Source organism: Rhinoderma darwinii, chromosome 4 (assembly GCF_050947455.1).
Source record: "Rhinoderma darwinii isolate aRhiDar2 chromosome 4, aRhiDar2.hap1, whole genome shotgun sequence".
In the NCBI taxonomy this organism is placed as follows: domain Eukaryota; kingdom Metazoa; phylum Chordata; class Amphibia; order Anura; family Rhinodermatidae; genus Rhinoderma; species Rhinoderma darwinii.
Genome location: NC_134690.1, coordinates 199,187,153 through 199,205,755, shown reverse-complemented (window position 1 = coordinate 199,205,755; position 18,603 = coordinate 199,187,153).

The window sequence follows — 18,603 nt, the reverse complement described above, 5'->3', positions numbered from 1 at the left end:
TGATATGATTTTTTTTATAATATGTAGATTGTAGAACATAAGAATTGCATGTCTTACAACTGATTAGTATGAAATGTGTTGCTCCATTATTCTCTGTGGTATGAATTTGCAATATCTTCTAAGGTCCATGTTTATCTAAACTTTTACTGAAATTGAAACTTTCACTGAAATTGTGCGGACAAGGGTTTAATTTGCAGAGGTAATCCCAGTGCAAACAGCAAAATTAAATTTTAGGTGTCTGTAAAGGTATATTTCGATGTGAGATGATGGGTCTATGTAAACAAACATCTAACAAACTTCTAAAAGGTAGTAAAAAGGTAGTAAAATGACTGTATATGCTGCCTATTCTCTGTCCTGTCTTTGGTGCAGGAGTGGACAACCATCTGGATGAGATGCTAGCATCCAGTTCGGTATTAACCTCTGTTGGTGAGGAAGTACAGCAGGCTGCAGTAGTTCCCTGGTATGAGACAAATCACCCAACAGATCAGGGGCATAGCTAGAAAAGCACTATTGGGGCACTATCGGGGCATGTGCCCTACGTACTGGGTGCCAACAAGTCACTTTACGTTGACCAGGGTATTTCGATTCAGGAATAGGGCATCAAACTGAACCTTTAGGCTGGGTTCACACAACCTATTTTCAGGCGTAATGGAGGTGTTTTACGCCTCGAATTACGCCTGAAAACACAGCTCCAATACGTCGGCAAACATCTGCCCATTCATTTCAATGGGTTTGCCGATGTACTGTGCCGACGACCTGTAATTTTATGCGTCGCTGTCAAAAGACGGCGCGTAAAATAACAGCCTCGTCAAAGAAGTGCAGGACACTTCTTGGGACGTAATTGGAGCCGTTTTTCATTGACTCCAATGAAGAACAGCTCCAAATTACGTCCATAAAAGACGCCTTGCAAAACGCCAGTACATGCAATTACGTCTGAAATTACGGAGCTGTTTTCTACTGAAAACAGCTCCGTAATTTCAGACGTAATTGCAGTTATCGTGTGCACATACCCTTACCCTCGGTGAAGATAAAAAGCACAGCTATGGCTCTGCAACAGATGATAGACATATGTTTTCCATGGAGGTTAAGGGTTTTTTGATACTAATGTTTCCTGCCTAATGATTGTCTATAGCTGCTTATAAAAAAGGAGGGAAGAAAAGAACACATACATATCTATCACAATGAAAATATCAAAACTGAATAGCCAATAATAAGTATTGCATCCAGTTGTGTGATTCAAGTTACAGCTTCCTTATATAAGAAATTGCAACATCTCCCTGGTGGTTTTTTTTTTTTATCATAGAGAAAGACCTAAATAAAGTTCTGCTCAGTATTTAAGTGCCAGTGTGCAACAAAAGACTTGCCTGCTTTTGCTTTTTTTCTTCTTGAAAATGTTTCTATGGTCTGTATTTTCATCCTATAGTGAAAAAGTATTCGGCACACTGAGTCGTAAGTATCAAATTCTTGAAATTTTTTTTATATTCGATGCCAAGGGTTTATAATAAAAAATTCAAGAATTTGATACTTACGACTCAGTGTGCCGAATACTTTTTCACTATACGATTGGGTTGGGACCCTATTCGTGCACCTACTCTGATCTAGTGCATTCCGAACCTATCTCTACTGTATTTTCATCCTGTTAGTGTGCCATGAGTAGAATACCTAGACGACACAACAATTCCCAGCTGGCCATATATTATTCAGGTATAAAAGTAGATTTTTTTTTATTTGTATGGTATTGTTCACAGTATTTTAGGGCTTTTTTTCCATCTGTGACAAGGGCAGAGCACACTGACAAATATTTACTGCATATTTTATTGTTCTGCACATGCAGCATTCCATGCTTTTTTCCCATCTGTGATATGTCCAGGTGTACTGCACTTATAGATAAATAATGAATGTACTTTAACCCCTATCCGCACGAGGACGTAACTGTCCGTCGTTGCGGGAGGTTACTTCCCGCACAAGGACATATAGTTACTGAGTTTTTCCTGGTGCACACTGTCGCCGACAGTGTGCACCGGGAACCGGGAGGTCAGCTGTCACCGACAGCTGACCCTCCCCTCTTGCCGGCCAGCGGTCCTATGCCGCTGATTTCGGCGAATTAAATTTGGCGATCGGGTGCAATCGCCGAATTTTAGGGGTTTCTAGCATATCGGCAGACCCCCGTCCGAAATCGCGCGGTCTGCCGATAGTTAGTATGGCAAACGGAAGCCAAACAATGGCTTCCGGGTCTGCCATGGACGGAAGCCCATCAGGGCCAACCTTCGGCTGGTCCTGATAGGCTTCCTGTCAGAGTGACAGGAAGTCACTGTGTCGTTCCCGATGCACACTGTCGGCGACAGTGTGCATCGGGAACGACACAGTGACTTCCTGTCACTCTGACAGGAAGCCTATCAGGACCAGCCGAAGGTTGGCCCTGATGGGCTTCCGTCCATGGCAGACCCGGAAGCCATTGTTTGGCTTCCGTTTGCCATACTAACTATCGGCAGACCCCCGCGATTTCACACTGACAGTTGGAATACGTTACACTACCTAGGTAGTGTAATGTATTCTAGCAGCGATCAGAGCTGCAGGTAAAAAAAAGAAAGTGTAAAAAGTAAAAAAAAAGTTAATAAACAAAAATATAAAGTGTAAAAAGTAAAAAAAAGTTAATAAAAATGTTTTATAAAAGTGTAAAAATAAAAGGTTTTGTTTTCCTATAATAAGTCATTTATTATAGGGAAAAAATGAAAACGTTAAAAAAAAGCAAACATATTTGGTATCGCCGCGTTTGTAACGACCCAAACTATGAAACTATAATGTTAATTTTTCCGCACGGTGAACGCCGCAAACAAAATAAACGGAAAACTGTCAGCATCGCTATTTTTTGGTCACCATCCCTCCGAAGATATAGAATAAAAAGTGATCAAAAAGTCGCATTTACCCCAAAATGGGACCAATAAAAACTACAACCCGTCCCGCAAAAAACAAGACCTCCCACAGCTTTTTTGACGAAAAAATAAAAAAGTTACGCCTCAGAATAGCGTGTCCCAGAAAATAAATTATTTTATAGAAACTTAATTTTATTGTGCAAACGCTGCAAAACTTAAAAAAAACTATACACATATGGTATCGGCATAATCGTACCGACCGGCAGAATAAATTAAAACGTAATTTATTGCGCACGGTGAACGCTGTAATAAATAAAGAATTTAAAGCGCCAAAATCGCTGTTTTTTGGTCACCTTCGCTCTAAAAAAGATCCTGAGGGGCCAAAATGCTCACTATACCCCTAGAAAAATTCATTGAGGGGTGTAGATTCCAAAATAGGGTGACTTTTGGGGGGTTTCCACTGTTTTGGTCCCTCCGGGGCGTTGCAAACCCGACATGGCACTGAAAACCAATCCAGCAAAATCTGCGCTCCAAAATCCAAAGGCGCTCCCTCCCTCCTGAGCCTTGCTGTGGGTCCAAACATCAGTTTAAGACCACATATTGGGTATTGCCGTAATCGGGAGAAATTGCTTTACAAATGTTGGGCGGCTTTTTCTCCTTTATTCCTTGTAAAAATGAAAAAATTCTATGTTTCCACAGAAAAATAGGTGATTTTCATCTTCACAGACTAATTCCACTAAATTCTGCAAAAAAACTGTGGGGTCAATATGCTGACTATACCCCTAGAAAAAATGCCTTGAGGGGTGTAGTTTCCAAAATGTGGTCACTTTTTGGGGGTTTCGACTGTTTAGGTACCACAATACCTCCTCAAACCTGACATGGTGCCTAAAATATATTCCTAAAAAAAGGAGGCCCCAAAATCCACTAGGTGCTCCTTTGATTCTGAGGCCTGTGTTTCAGTCCATTAGGACACTAGGGCCACATGTGGGATATTTCTAAAATCATCAGAATCTGGGCAATAAATATTGAGTTGTGTTTTCCTGCTAAAACCTTCTGTGTTACAGATTTTTTTTTATTACAAATGAATTTCGCCAAAAAAAAATGAAATTTGTAAATTTCACCTCTACTTTGCCTTAATTCCTGTGAAACGCCTAAAGGGTTAAAATACTTTCTGAATGCTGTTTTGAATACCTTGAGGGGTGCAGTTTTCAAAATGGGGTGATTTATGGGGACTTTCTAATATATAAGGCCCTCAAAGACACTTCAGAACTGAACTGGTCCCTGAAAAAATAGCCTTTTGAAATTTTATTGAAAATATGAGAAATTGCTGCTAAAGTTCTAAGCCTCGTAACGTCATAGAAAAATAAAAGTACGTGAAAAAAAATGATGCAAACATAGAGTAGACATATGGGGGATGTTAACTAGTAACTATTTTGTGTGGTATTACTATCGGTTTCACAAGCAAATACATTTAAATTTAGAAAAATGCAAATTTTTGCAAATTTTTGCTAAAATTTGAAGTTTTTCACAAATAAATATTGATTTTATTGACCACATTTTTTCACTAACATAAAGTACAATATGTCACGAGAAAACAGTCTCAGAATCGCTTGGATAGGTAAAAGCATTCCGGAGTTATTACCACATAAAGTGACACATGTCAGATTTGAAAAAAATCTTCTGTGTCCACAAGGCCAAAACAGGCTGTGCCCTAAAGGGGTTACGGCCCTGTTCACACAGAGTTTTTTTGACAAGTTTTTTGGCATGGAAACTGCTCTGCAAAACTCGTCAAAAAACGCCCGAAAATGCCTCCCATTGATTTCAATAGGAGGAGGAGGCGTTTTTTTACCGCGAGCGTAAAACCTGCCTCGCGGTAAAAAGAAGCGACTTGACCTATCTTGAGCGACATGACCTATCATTTCAATCAGTGGGAGAAGGGAAAAAAATGCCTCGACGAGTGTTTTGACACGGTTTTGCAGGAGGAATGTTCTAGCCCTAGAGTTTTCCATAGTTTTTCTTTCCATCTGTAACAAGGACAGAGTGCACTTTACTGTCAAATAAAAAATTTGCAACTAGAGAGTTTATCAATAGTGACGATAATCATATTTGGTCAAACCAACTGGAGAAGTTATAGGCTAAACTATACATCCACAGTCACCTACAGCAGGTCTGAAAAATGCTCATGTGCCTGAGAACAGCACAGATTTGGACATTGTACCACAGAACAGTTTGAGCGTACCAGCCACGTGTTACACCATCACAGCTTAGTCTTTGAGGCAAGCATGGCCTACTGGCGTACAAGGAATTTGAAGGATTCTCTAGGTAGATAGTGATACCAATGCTATACATTAAAAAAAACAAAAACATATGCTTATTATTTCCACATAATAGGTTGTTTTTTCCCTCTGTGAATCTAACTAGACAGGAGAATTTGCCAAAATGCAGATAAAGGAAACTCACAGTTTCTCTCATCTCTAGTAATTAGCATTCATGACATGTGACGGGCACACATCTTTTCTAAGAATCAATGAACCCAGACTGTAGCTAGAGAGTCCATATGGAGTTTTAATAACAAAGCTAATATATTTCTTGAATAGTTTTGTTTCTGGCTGCCTTGGGAGATTAACAAAAATAGAATAAAGTTAACAGTTCATTGTTCACAAGGTGCTCAAATTAAAATATTATTTTGTGAGGAATCTATATAGGTTAAATATACTAAAATTTAAGATGTGGGCCAAAGCAGCTGTTCAAATTAAAAAAATGATGTCAGACCTCTAAATAACTTAAATTTATCTTGTCATTTAGGATTAATTAACCTACACTAGGTTTAATTGTGAAAAGAGTTTATATATATATATTTATTTATATTTTATATATGCTAAATATTTATATTGTAACAGGACTAGCTCGTGGGATTGCTGACTCCTGATAGATGGGCACTTCAGGCATACCAAGACAACCGTCTGGCCACTGACTATACATATGCCCATGTTTATCAAAAGTGGCATCATTTTAGCCAATGTCTAAGTTAAAGCTTGGCTACTTTTTTCACATATGTTGTGAAAATTTTATGACGGTATCTGCCCTAATTAATAAATCTGTTACAACATACATCACGCCATTAACTTTCACACTGGCTAACATTACGCCAGTGTCACGTTGGGTTCGTGGACCCACTGGGCCATACCGCCTTGGCGGTATGGCAGCTGTCCAACAGGGCGCAGGTCACAGTCCACAGTTTGTATAAGGTACCTGTGGCACCTCGGACAGTAGAAAGGCAGGGTCGGCTGGGTCTAAGCAGCGGGTAGATGTCAGGGGTGGTACAGCAGGACAGGCGTAGATATAAAACAGCATGACTACAACACAGCACGGCACTAGAACAGGATAGCACGGGATACAGGATACGGGATACAGGAAACTATGATATGACAAACAACGCTCAGGCATAGAAGCAAGGAGCTGGACCCCTCCTATAGTCCAGGCACTAATGGGCTGATTAAAACATTAAAGTCCAGTGTGTGCGCTGCCCCTTTAAGAGCAGGCACGAGTTTGCGCGCGCACCCTACGGGACCCGGCCGAGGTGAGTGGAAGTGAGCACTGGCATCTCCTGAGGAGGAGACTGGGGCCATCGCTCGCCGACCCATGGCTGCGGCAGTCAGGGGGAGAGTGAACCCGACGGCCCGCAGCCACAGACATGACAGTATCCCCCCTCTTATGCCCCCTCTTCTTGGAGACAGAGCGAGAGAAAAACTTCTTCAGAAGGGTAGGCACATTGAGGTTCTCCTCTGGCTCCCAGGACCTCTCTTCAGGACCAAACCCACTCCAATCCACCACATAAAAAGTCTTTCCTCTCACTCTCTTGTGACCAAGATCTCCTTAACTTCGAAGGTGTCTGAAGGACCGCTGGAGGAAAACGCAGGGCTAGGAGTCTTGGTAAAGCGGTCCAGAACCACTGGTTTCAGGAGAGAGACATGGAAGCAGTTGGGGATCCTGAGGGTAGGAGGCAGCCGAAGCTTGTAGGCGACACGGTTGACCTGCTGCAGGATCTCGAAGAGTCCGAGGAACCTGGGAGCAAATTTGTACGACGGCACCCTCAGTCAAATATTCCTGGAGGACAGCCAGACCTTCGTGCCAGGAAGAAACTGAGGAGGTTCTCTTCTCCTTGTGTCCTCCTTCCGTTTCATGCGGTCGACCACCAGCAGGATGGAGGATCGAGTCTGCTGCCAGATCTGCAGAAAGTCCCTAAAAGCCGTGTCAGCAGCTGGTACCTTGGACGTATCAGGCATCGGGAGAGGAATTCGTGGGTGTTGGCCATAGACAATGAAGAACGGTGTCTTCTGTGTGGACTCGCTGGTGTGATTGTTGTATGAGAATTGAGCCCACGGAAGCAACTGCACCCAGTCATCATGCTGCTTGGAGATGAAGTAACGTAAGTAGTTTTCAAATATCTGATTGATCCTCTCGACCTGACCATTGGACTGAGGATGGTAGGCCGAGGAAAAGTCCAACTTTACACCTAGGAGTCCGCAGAGGGCTCTCCAGAACTTCGAGGTGATCAGACACAATATGCTGCGGCAAACTGTGCAGGCGGAAGATGTGTTGGATGAACAGCTCGGCCAGTAGAAGAGCAGAAGGAAGACCGGTCAGAGGAACGAAGTGGGCCATCTTCGAAAATCGATCCACCACCACCCAGACAGTACTGCATCCAGCAAAGAGAGGCAGGTCAGTAATAAAGTCCATAGCTATATGCTGCCAGGAAGCATCGGGCACAGGCAATGGCTGGAGCAGGCCAGCAGGTCTGGAGTGAGCGACCTTGTTAGCTGAACACACTGAGCAGGACGAAACAAAGTCTTCAAACACCATGTGAAATGTCTGGAGGAACCCCTGGAAGTCACGGGTCTCTTGTCCTTGTCTCGTCCAGATAGGGTTTGCCCATGCAAGGGCCTTGCCAGTAAGAAGAGAGATGATGAAAGCGACCCTTGCGCCATCAGATGAAAATGCCCTGGTTCAAAAATCCACGACAGGTACTTGCGTCTCCATCATAGCGGTCAGGAAAAATGAGGATCAACACTGCCAGGAGGTGTAGTCTGCGGAATAGTGCTGCCAGGGGGTATAGTAGGAGAAATGGCAGCTCGTGGCTCCTGCCGACGTGCGAGAATGTTCAAGGCCTGGAGAAATTGGTCCTGTCTAGCATATCCGCCCGCATCTCTTGTGACGTCATCATGGTCTTGGATCAACCAGCGGGGTCTATGGCCTGAGCGCACTGTCACGTTGAGTTTGTGGACCCACTTGGCCGTACCGCCTTGGTATGGCAGCTGGCCAACAGGGCGCAGGTCGCAGGTCACAGTCCACAGTTCGTATAAGGTACCTGTGGCAGCTTGGACAGTAGCAAGGCAGGCTCGGCTGGGACTAGGCAGCGGGTAGACGTCAGGTGTGGAGCAGCAGGACAGGCGTAGATACAACACAGCACGACTACAGCACAGCAGGACACTACAACAGGATAGCACGAGATACAGGAACAGAGAACACTGGAACTGGAAAACACCATTAGCTTAGACAAACTAGGATCTGATAAACAACGCTCAGGCATAGAATCAAGGGGCTGGACCAGTGACGTAACTACCGCTGTAGCAGCCGTAGCGGCTGCTACAGGGCCAGAAGCATGCCCCCTGCTATGGCTGCTACAGCGCGACACGACTGAAGGGTTTGTTCCCACAAAAGACATGCATCCCCTATCCCCAGGATAGGGGATACATGTGGGATCGCTGGGATGCCCAGCGATAAGGAGAACGGGGGACCGAAAGTCCCCCGAAGTTCTCCATCACAAACCTCGGACTTCCGGGGTCTGTCGGCAGCTCCATAGAAATGAATTGTGCACCGGTCTCGCTTGTGCGCATGTGTTACCAGCGTTCCTTTCATTTTTATTGAACTGCGCAGACCCCGGAAGTCCGAGTTTCTCCCCGTCCTCCTTATCGCTGCCAGCGATCACACATGTATCCCCTATCCACAGGATAGGGGATGCATGTCTTTTGTAGGACAAACTATAGGCTGTTTTCTTTTTGTTGGGGGGGCTGTATAGCGTTATCTACAGGGGGGGCTGTGTTGTGTTATCTACAGGGGGGCTGTATGGCGTTATCTACAGAGGGGGCTGTAAGGATTTATCTACAGGGGGCTTTTAGGCGTTATCTACAGGGGGCTGTATGGCATTATCTACAGGGGGCTGTATGGCATTATCTACAGGGGTCTGTAAGGCGTTATCTACAGGGGAGTTGTATGGCGTTATCTACAGGGGGGCTGTAAGGTGTTATCTACAGGGGCTGTGTATGGTGTTATCTATAGGGGGGCGCTGTGTGGCGGAATCTATAGGGAGGCACTATCTACAAGGGGGGGTTGTGTGATACCCAGGTGAGGGGGGGGCCCAATCAAAAGTCTGCTATGGTGCCCAGTCTTTCCTAGTTACGCCCCTGGGCTAGACCCCTCTTATAGTCCAGGCACTAATGGGTTGATTAAAACATTAAAGTCCGGTGCGAGCGCTGCCCCTTTAAGAGCGGGCACGAGCGTGAAGCGCGCTCCCTATGGGGTCCGGCAGGGGTGAATGATAGTGAGCACTGGCGTCTCCTGAGGTGGCGGCCGTCAGGGGGAGAGTGAACCAGACGGCCCGCAGCCACGGACATGGCAGCCAGGGTCTGGCGTGGGGTAGAGATGCCAAATTTTTTGTCTGATTTGCACCTTTTTGGGGGAATTTTTAAAAAATGTTTCATAAATGTATCTAAAGCCTGGCCAAGACGCAAACCATGCCCACTCTTCATTCCACTTTTACAAACGGACTTGTATTGCTTTAAATTCTGTCACAAATTGTTAATATATATATGTCACAAAGCAGATTGGACACTATTTTGGAGTAAAATGCATAAAAACAAAGGCACAAATATATTGATAAATGTGGGCCATAGTGCTTATAACTCAAGAGACCTGAGCCTGGGGCACAGCATTCCAAACAAAACACACCAGTTGCTTTTACTCATAACAGCTTTGTCCAAGGAGCAGAAAGCCATTAGCTTGTGAACTCTCTGCCTTTTAAGACTGGGTTCTCACTGTGTTTTGTTTGCAAAATATATTTTTATTACATTTTCAAAATTACAAGACACAACTGAAATGTCAACTTACGCACAAGTCACAAAAGCAAGCTCAGAACATAGATGGAGCATAAAGAGATACAAATAGAAAATTGAATGAAAAATTCAACAATACATTTCCAGGACAAGAAAACTGTAAGTTGTGAACATCTGACTGGTACAGGCTGGAGATAAATCTAGAGCCGTTCACTAACTAAAAAGTGGGGAGGGATCGTGGAGGGTACAAGGAGCTTTTAGGCAGAAGGAAGGTTGGCCCAGAGATATTTATAGGATTCAGCACTACAGAAGTCAAACCATGGCTGCCAGAGGGTCTTAAATTAGTGGTGGGTACACAATTCTAAATGGGATAACTCCTACATTCTCGCTAGTTCGGAAATTTTTGCCAGCCACTTACTGATCGGAGAGGTGACGTCTGTGACATCTGTTTCAGAAGGCATGCTATAAGCAAAAGGATTAATATTGTTGAAGAAGATTTATGAATAATGTGATGAAGATTGGTAATTCACAACTTAAAGGTGTTGTCCACTTTTGAAAAACAATACAGCAATACCTGTTAAATATTTTTTAAATATACTTACCATCTCAAAGTTGCAGATGTCTTCTAATTCCATCTAGTGTCACGTGCAGTGGCGGATTAAGTAGACCATGGGCCCTGGGCTGTTATCCAAACTTGGGCCCCCCTTCCTCACCGCCGCCCTGCCGCGCCGTAACTATTTTTAACACTACCTTTTTGGGCAAGCATTAACAGTGTTACGATTTCCCTTGTCACAGCGCGGTGTCCCTACATACTGACAGTATCACACTGTGCAGGGACACAACCTCCTGACAAGGGGAATTGTCTATCAGTCCTGGACTGCAGAAAGACTTTTTGTGAAATACAAGGATTTCCTATAATAAACATGTCAGGAGAGGTGACAGATTCTCTATAAATCTGGTGACTCACAGGTGACGACGTCTCAGATTCTAGTCGTTTTTTTTCCTCTTTTCTTCTCCATCCGGTCCAGCGCTCATGACGACTTCTCCCGGCCATGACTCATTTCTGCAGAATTTGCCACTCAGACGTCTCCTCACTTTTCCAACATTTCCACACCTATAAACGAAAATAAAGTTATTATGGTGCCACATACTGTACCCCTAAATATAATAGCACCAAACACTGCGCGCCTGAATATAATACCACACACTGTAAAACGCCACATACACACAGCCCCCTGTACATAGTGCCACACACAGCCCCTGTAGATATTACACACCCCCATAGATATCGCCATACACAGCCCCCTCTATATATCACACATCCCCCTCGTAGAGAGCGTTACACACAGCCCCCTATAGATAGTGCCATACAGTCCCCCCTGTAGAGAGCGCCACACAGCCCTCCCCCTCTTGTAAATAGCACCAAAAAGCCCCCCCTATAAAGAGTGCCACACACATACCACTGTGGATAGCACTACACAGCCCCCCCTTGTATATAGTGCCACCCAGCGCTCCCCCTTGTATATAGTGCCACACAGCGCTCCCCCTTGTATATAGTGCCTCACAGCGCTCCCCCTTGTATATAGTGCCACGAGGTTATGTACACATTTAAAAACTTTATATTATAATTATATTTATATATATATATATATATATATATATATATATAGTATGTGTGTGTATCAGTGTGATTGATTGATTTTATAAAAAAAATTTTTTACTTTTTGAGATACGGCTGCTTTGTATCCTGTATCCGTCAGGTCAGCAGGACTGACAGGATCAGTGACACGCAGGATCCACCTCAAATCTATAACAGCTAAGATTATAATTTAGCGCAGGGCCCGTTTCACTGATCCCGTCAGTCCTGCTGACCTGACGGATACAGGATACAAAGCAGCTGTATCTCAAAAAGCGAAAATATTTTTTAATAAAACGTAATTACAAAGTTGCACCAAACACACATTTTTATTCAAAAAAAATAAAACCGACGTGATTTTTGCGACGCTTTTTCCGTAGACAATGCAGGTTTCGTTTTTATACACACCTTTTTTTGCTATTTTAGAATTTTTATTCATAAAGTTTGAAAATAATAGTAAAAAAATAAGCTTTTTTACGTTTCAGCTATTTTTTGGGGTAATAACATAGTTTTACCCTAAAATAGACCTTTTATTTGTGATCGTCATTGTCTACCATAAATTTTAATATATTACATGCCTATATTAGGGTAATTGGGTCAGCGCTAGCGTTACAACAATGATTGGCGGGGGGAACGTTTTTTTTTTGGGGTGGGTATTTTATGTGTATTTATTATTTAATTTTTTTTTGCACTTTACTTTATTATTTTTTTATTACTATGGTCTGTTCCTCAAAGGTCAAAAAAGACCTTTGGGGAACTTTATATATTTTTTTTCTTTCTTTTACACCATGCTTTTCCACTGTAACTGGAGCTGCACAGCAGCCCCAGTTACAGGGGAAATCAGCCCTCTCATAGTGACGATTGTCACTAATAGGGCTGTGCTGGGTCTAGTAAGACCCAGCAACAGTCTGCCACTAACGGCACCCGGCGATCATGTGACCAGTCACATGATCACCAGGAGGAATAGAGACAGCGCCGCTGCTATTGTCTCTATTCCTTTACACAGCGTTCATTGAGCGCTGTGTAAAAAGACATTAGAGAAGACAGAAGCAGCGAAAGCTGCTTCTATCTTCTCCTCAGGGTCCCCGGCAGTCACTGCCGGAGAACCGACATTCAGCTGCCCGATCACGGTGGCAGCAAGTTAAAACCCGAGCCGTAGAAAGTCTATGGCTCGGGTTTTAAGGACCCGTCCCTGACCGCTGGCCGTAAAAATACAGCCAGCGGTCGGGAACCAGTTGGGCAGGATAAGTCAACTAACCTAAGCGCCGGTGACCGACCGCCCGGCTCTTCTCTTGCAGCTTTGGAGTAACAGAACAGCCGTCCGTCGCTGTTCTGTTACTCAATGGCGGCACCCGCACTGTCAGGGAGGCGTGTCCTACCCCTGGATCCCGGCCAATTCCCTGCTCCTCCCCATCTTCGGCAGTTAGCAGCGCTAGCGCGCTGAATAGGTTTACAGGACGATGTGCGGTTCGGGCTGCCATGGGCCCCCTGGGAGCCTCGGGCCCCGGGCGGCCGCCCGAATCGCCCATATGATAATCTGCCACTGGTCAAAGTCGGAACGTTTCTCTTCCGCTGAAGTCTCATTCGGTCTTCTTCAATCTTAACTTCCGGACAAGCTCCTCTTTCGGTCTTCTTGCTTCTCTTCTGAATGACGTCTACTTCCCCTTGCGCCGACGCATGCGCAGTAACCTACAATATTTTGCAAAAAGCAATTTCATTGCGCATGTGCATTAACAGTAAGTTCATTGCGCCCTAAGCCTCCTCAATACCTGCACTGTCCTTTCTTAGATTACGTCTCAATGCGAGCACAAATTTATTTTCATTCATGTTATCCCTCAGTGCCCGCGCGCGCCTGCAAATATGGTATCTGCAGTGATAATGGCACTGAGAAATAACGTTCATGTTATTCCTCTGTGCCATTATCACTGAAGATACCATCTTTGCATGGCGCGCGGGCACTGAGGAATAACATGAATGAAAATAAAGTAGTGCTCGCATTGAGACGTAATGTAAGAAAGAACGGGGCGGGTATTGAGAAGGCTTAGGATGCTTCGAACACAGGTGCAATGTACAGACTTTTAATGCGACTTGTGCAATGATATTGCTTTCATTGCGCAAGCGCAAAATATTGTAAACAAACCACAATACAAACAATACAGCATAAAGCTGAGTTCAATAAATAAAATTGTTTAATCTAGAGTAACAGGACAAAATTACAAGGCAGCAGTATTGCAATGATTTTCATTTTTTGTTTGTTTTGTTTTTTTAAAGTAGTGGAAAACCCCTTTAACCCCTTCCCTCTTTAGCCACTTTTGACCTTGACAGAGACTCATTTTTCAAATCTGACATTTTTCACTTTATGTGGTAACAACGTCGCAATGTTTTTACCTATTCAAGCGGTTCTGATATTGTTTTCTCGTGACACATTGGACTTTATGTTACTGCCAAAATTTGCTCGATATGTTCAGTATTTAATTGTGAAAAACACCAAAATTTTGTGAAAAATTGCAAAAATTAGCATATTTCTCAACTTAAATGTATCTGCTTGTAAGACGGGCAGTTGTAACACACAAAATTGTTGCTAACTAACATCGACCATATGTCTACTTTAGATTGGCTTAGTTTTTTTAACATCCTTTTATTTTTCTAGGACGTTACAAGGCTTTGAACTTTAGCAACAATTTCTCACATTTTCAAGAAAATTTCAAAAGGCTATTTTTACAGGGGCCAGTTCAGTTGTGAAGTGGCTTTGAGGGCCTTATATATTAGAAACCCCCAAAAAGTCACCCCATTTTAAAAACTTCACCCCTCAAAGTATTCAAAACAGCATTTAGAAAATGTCTTAACCCTTTAGACTTTTCACAGGAGTTAAAGCAAAGTAGAAGTGAAATTGATAAATTTCATATTTTTTTGCAGAAATTTATTTTTAATCCAATTTTCTTTATAACACAGAAAGTTTTACCAGAGAAATGCAACTCAATATTTATTGCCCAGGTTCTGCTGTTTTAGTAAATATACCACATGTGGCCGTAGCGTGCTACTGCACTGAAGCACCGGCCTAGTGGATTTTGGGGCCTTATTTTTATTACAATATATTTTAGGCACCATGTTAGGTTTGAAGGGCTCTTGCGGTGCCAAAACAGTGGAAATCCCTCAAAAGTGATTCCATTTGGGAAACTACACACCTCAAGGAAATTATCTAGGGGTATAGTGAGCATTTTGACCGCACAGGTTTTTTACAGAAATTATTGGAAGTAGGCCGTGAAAATTAAAATCTACATTTTATCAAAGAAAATGTAGGTTTAGAGACTTTTTTTCTCATCTCCACAAGGATTAAAGGAGAGGAAGCACCACAAAATTTGTAAAGCAATTTCTCCCGAGTAAAACAATACCCCACATGTGGTAATAAACAGCTGTTTGGACACACGGCAGGGCTTAGAAAGGAAAGAGCGCTATTTGGCTTTTGGAGATCACATTTAGCAGGAATGGTTCGCGGAGGCCATGTCGCATTTGCAAAGCCCTTGAGGGGACAAAACAATGAAAACGCCCAAAAAGTGACTCCATTTAGTAAACTACAACCCTTGAGGAATTCATCTAGGGGTGTAGTAAGCATTTTGACCCCATAGATGTTTCATAAAATTTATTAGAATTGGGCAGTGAAAATAAAAACAATCCTTTTCCTTCAAGAAGATGTAGCTTTAGCGCAAAATTTTTCATTTTCTCAATAAATAATAAAGGAAAAAAATAACCCAAAATTTGTAAAGCTATTTTTCCCGAGTACGGCAATACCCCATATGTGGTCATAAACTGCTGTTTGGGCACACGGCAGGGCTCAGAAGAGAAGGAGCACCATTTGGAGTGCAGATTTTGCTGGATTGGGTTCTGGGCTCCTGTGGGACCAAAACAGTGGAAACCCCCCAGAAGTGACCCCATTTTGGAAACTAAACCCCTCAATGCATTTACCTAGGGGTGTAGTGAGCATGTTAACCCTGCAGGTGTTTTGTAGAAATTAGTGTGCACTCGATGTTGCAGAGTGAAAATGGGATTTTTTTTTCCATAGATATGCCAATATGTGGTGCCCAGCTTGTGTCACCATAACAAGACAGCTCTTTAATTATTATGCAGTGTTTTCCGGTTTTCAAAACACCCTAGATGTGGCCCTAATCTTTTGCCTGGACATTCGACCAGGCTCAGGAGTGAAAGCGTACCATGTAAAATTGAGGCCTAATTTGGTGATTTACAAAGTATTGGTTCACAATTGCAGAGGCTCAGATGTGAAATAATAAAAAGAAACCCCTTAGAAGTGACCCCATTTGGAAACTACACCCCTCAAGGCATTTATTAAGGGGTGTATTGAGCATTTTCACCCCACAGGTCTTTTCCATTTTTGCCTAGATATGCCATTTCAGTGGCAAATATGTCTTGCCCAGCTTATGCTATTGGAGACACACACCCTCAAAAATTGTTAAAAGGGTTCTCCTGGGTATGACGATGCCATATATGTGGAAGGAAACTTCTGTTTGGGCACATTGTAGGGTTCAGAGAGAAGGGAGCGCCATTTGGCTTTTGGAGAGCGGATTTTGCTTGGTAGTAGATTTGTTTGAGTATTACTGGTGTTTCCATTTATAATGTGGGGGTACATGTAAGCTGGGCAAAGTACATCAGGGGCATAGTCAGGTGGTATAATAATGTGGTAAAAACACCAATAAAATGATCCATAGATGTGTGTTACGCTGTGAAGCAATCCTTTCTGAACAGTCCGGTGTCGCACTGATATATGGTGTCCTTTCTTATGCCCATTTTGGTCCACACTCCGCACCTTTGCAGTTTGGGGAATTTTGCTGGGAAAGTGTTGTCCTGGTATAATACGGGCACCGTCGCTTCCAGCGGATATGTTTGGGCTCTCCCCTTCCTGGTTCCGTAATTTTAGGTCCTTGATAAATCGCCTCTTGAAACAGAAGAAATGTTTCCCTCGGGCCGGCACAACTGCATATTTTTTATTTCCTGACTTATTGGAGCAATAACTAATTTTATTTTTTATAGATGTAGTGGTATGACGGCTTTTTTTTTGTGGGACAAGCTGTAGTTATTATTGGTACCATTTTGGGGTACATGCGACTTTTCGATCACCTTTTATCCTATTTTTTGGGAGGCCAGGTAAACAAAAAAACACAATTCTGGCATAGTTTTTTTAGTTTTTTTTATACAGCGTTCACCATGCGTTATAAATTACATGTTAACTTTATTCTGCGGGTGAGTACGATTCTGGCGATACCTAATTTATAAAACTTTTTTATATTTTGCGACTTTTTGATCACTTTTTATTCCAATATTTGTAGGGCAAAGTGACCAAAAACCAGAAACTCTGGTATCGTTTTTTAAGTTTTTTTTTACGCTGTTCACCGAGTGCAATAAATAATATAATATTTTGATACCTCAGGTCGTTACGGTCGCGGCGATACCAAATACGTATGGTTTATCATTTTTTACAATAATAATGGACTTGATAAGAGAAAAAGGGCGGTTGTGTTTTATTTTATTACTTGAAACTTTTATTGTTTTCAAACTTTTATTTTTTTCACATTTTTACACTTTTTTATACTTTTTTTTTATACTTTTTTTCAAGTCTCACTAGGGGACTTGAAGTTCCAACTGTCTGATGTTTTTTTTCTAATACATTGCACTACCGATGTAGTGCAATGTATTAGATCTGTCAGTTATTAACTGACAGCAAGCCGATTAGGCTTCGCGTCCCGGCGGGGCCTAATCGGCTTCTGTAATGCCATAGCAGCAGTCGCCAGTCCTGATTGCCTGTCATTGCTGGCGATCTGCTAGCAACCGCTATGATGCAGCGATCACTTTCGATTGCTGCATCGAAGGGGTTAATGGCAGGGATCGGAGCTAGCTCCGGTTCCTGCCATTACAGGTGGATGTCAGCTGTAACATACAGCTGACTTCCACTGCTGATGACGCTAGATCAGCTCCTGATCCGGCGCCATCTTGCCGGCGGCTACGGAAGCCGATCAGGCTACGCCGCCGGGCGAGTCCTGACCAGCTTCCAAGCTAGGCAGACCGGGAGGCCAGTACTAGGCCATTTCATTGCTGGGGTTACGATGAGCTGCAAAAACCTTAAGTGCAGCGATCTCGTTTGAGTGCTTCACTTAAAGAGGCTCTGTCACCAGATTTTGCAACCCCTATCTGCTATTGCAGCAGATAGGCGCTGCAATGTAGATTACAGTAACATTTTTATTTTTAAAAAACGAGCATTTTTGGCCAAGTTATGACCATTTTTGTATTTATGCAAATGAGGCTTGCAAAAGTACAACTGGGCGTGTTGAAAAGTAAAAGTACAACTGGGCGTGTATTATGTGCGTACATCGGGGCGTTTTTTCTACTTTTACTAGCTGGGCGTTCTGATGAGAAGTATCATCCACTTCTCTTCAGAACGCCCAGCTTCTGGCAGTGCAGACACAGCCGTGTTCTCGGGAGATCACGCTGTGACGTCACTTCCCCAGGTCCTGCATCGTGTCAGATGAGCGAGGACACATCGGCACCAGAGGCTACAGATGATTCTGCAGCAGCATCGGCGTTTGCAGGTAAATCGATGTAGCTACTTACCTGCAAACGCTGATGCTGCTGCAGAATCAACTGTAGCCTCTGGTGCCGATGTGGCCGACACGATGCAGGACCTGTGAGTGACGTCACAGATCTGCACTGCCAGAAGCTGGGCGTTCTGAAGAGAAGTGGATGATACTTCTCATCAGAACACCCAGCTAGTAAAAGAAGTAAAAACGCCCCGATGTACGCACATAATACACGCCCAGTTGTACTTTTACTTTTCAACACGCCCAGTTGTACTTTTGCAAGCCTCATTTGCATAAATACAATAATGGCCATAACTTGGCCAAAAATGCTCGTTTTTTAAAAATAAAAACGTTACTGTAATCTACATTGCAGCGCCTATCTGCTGCAATAGCAGATA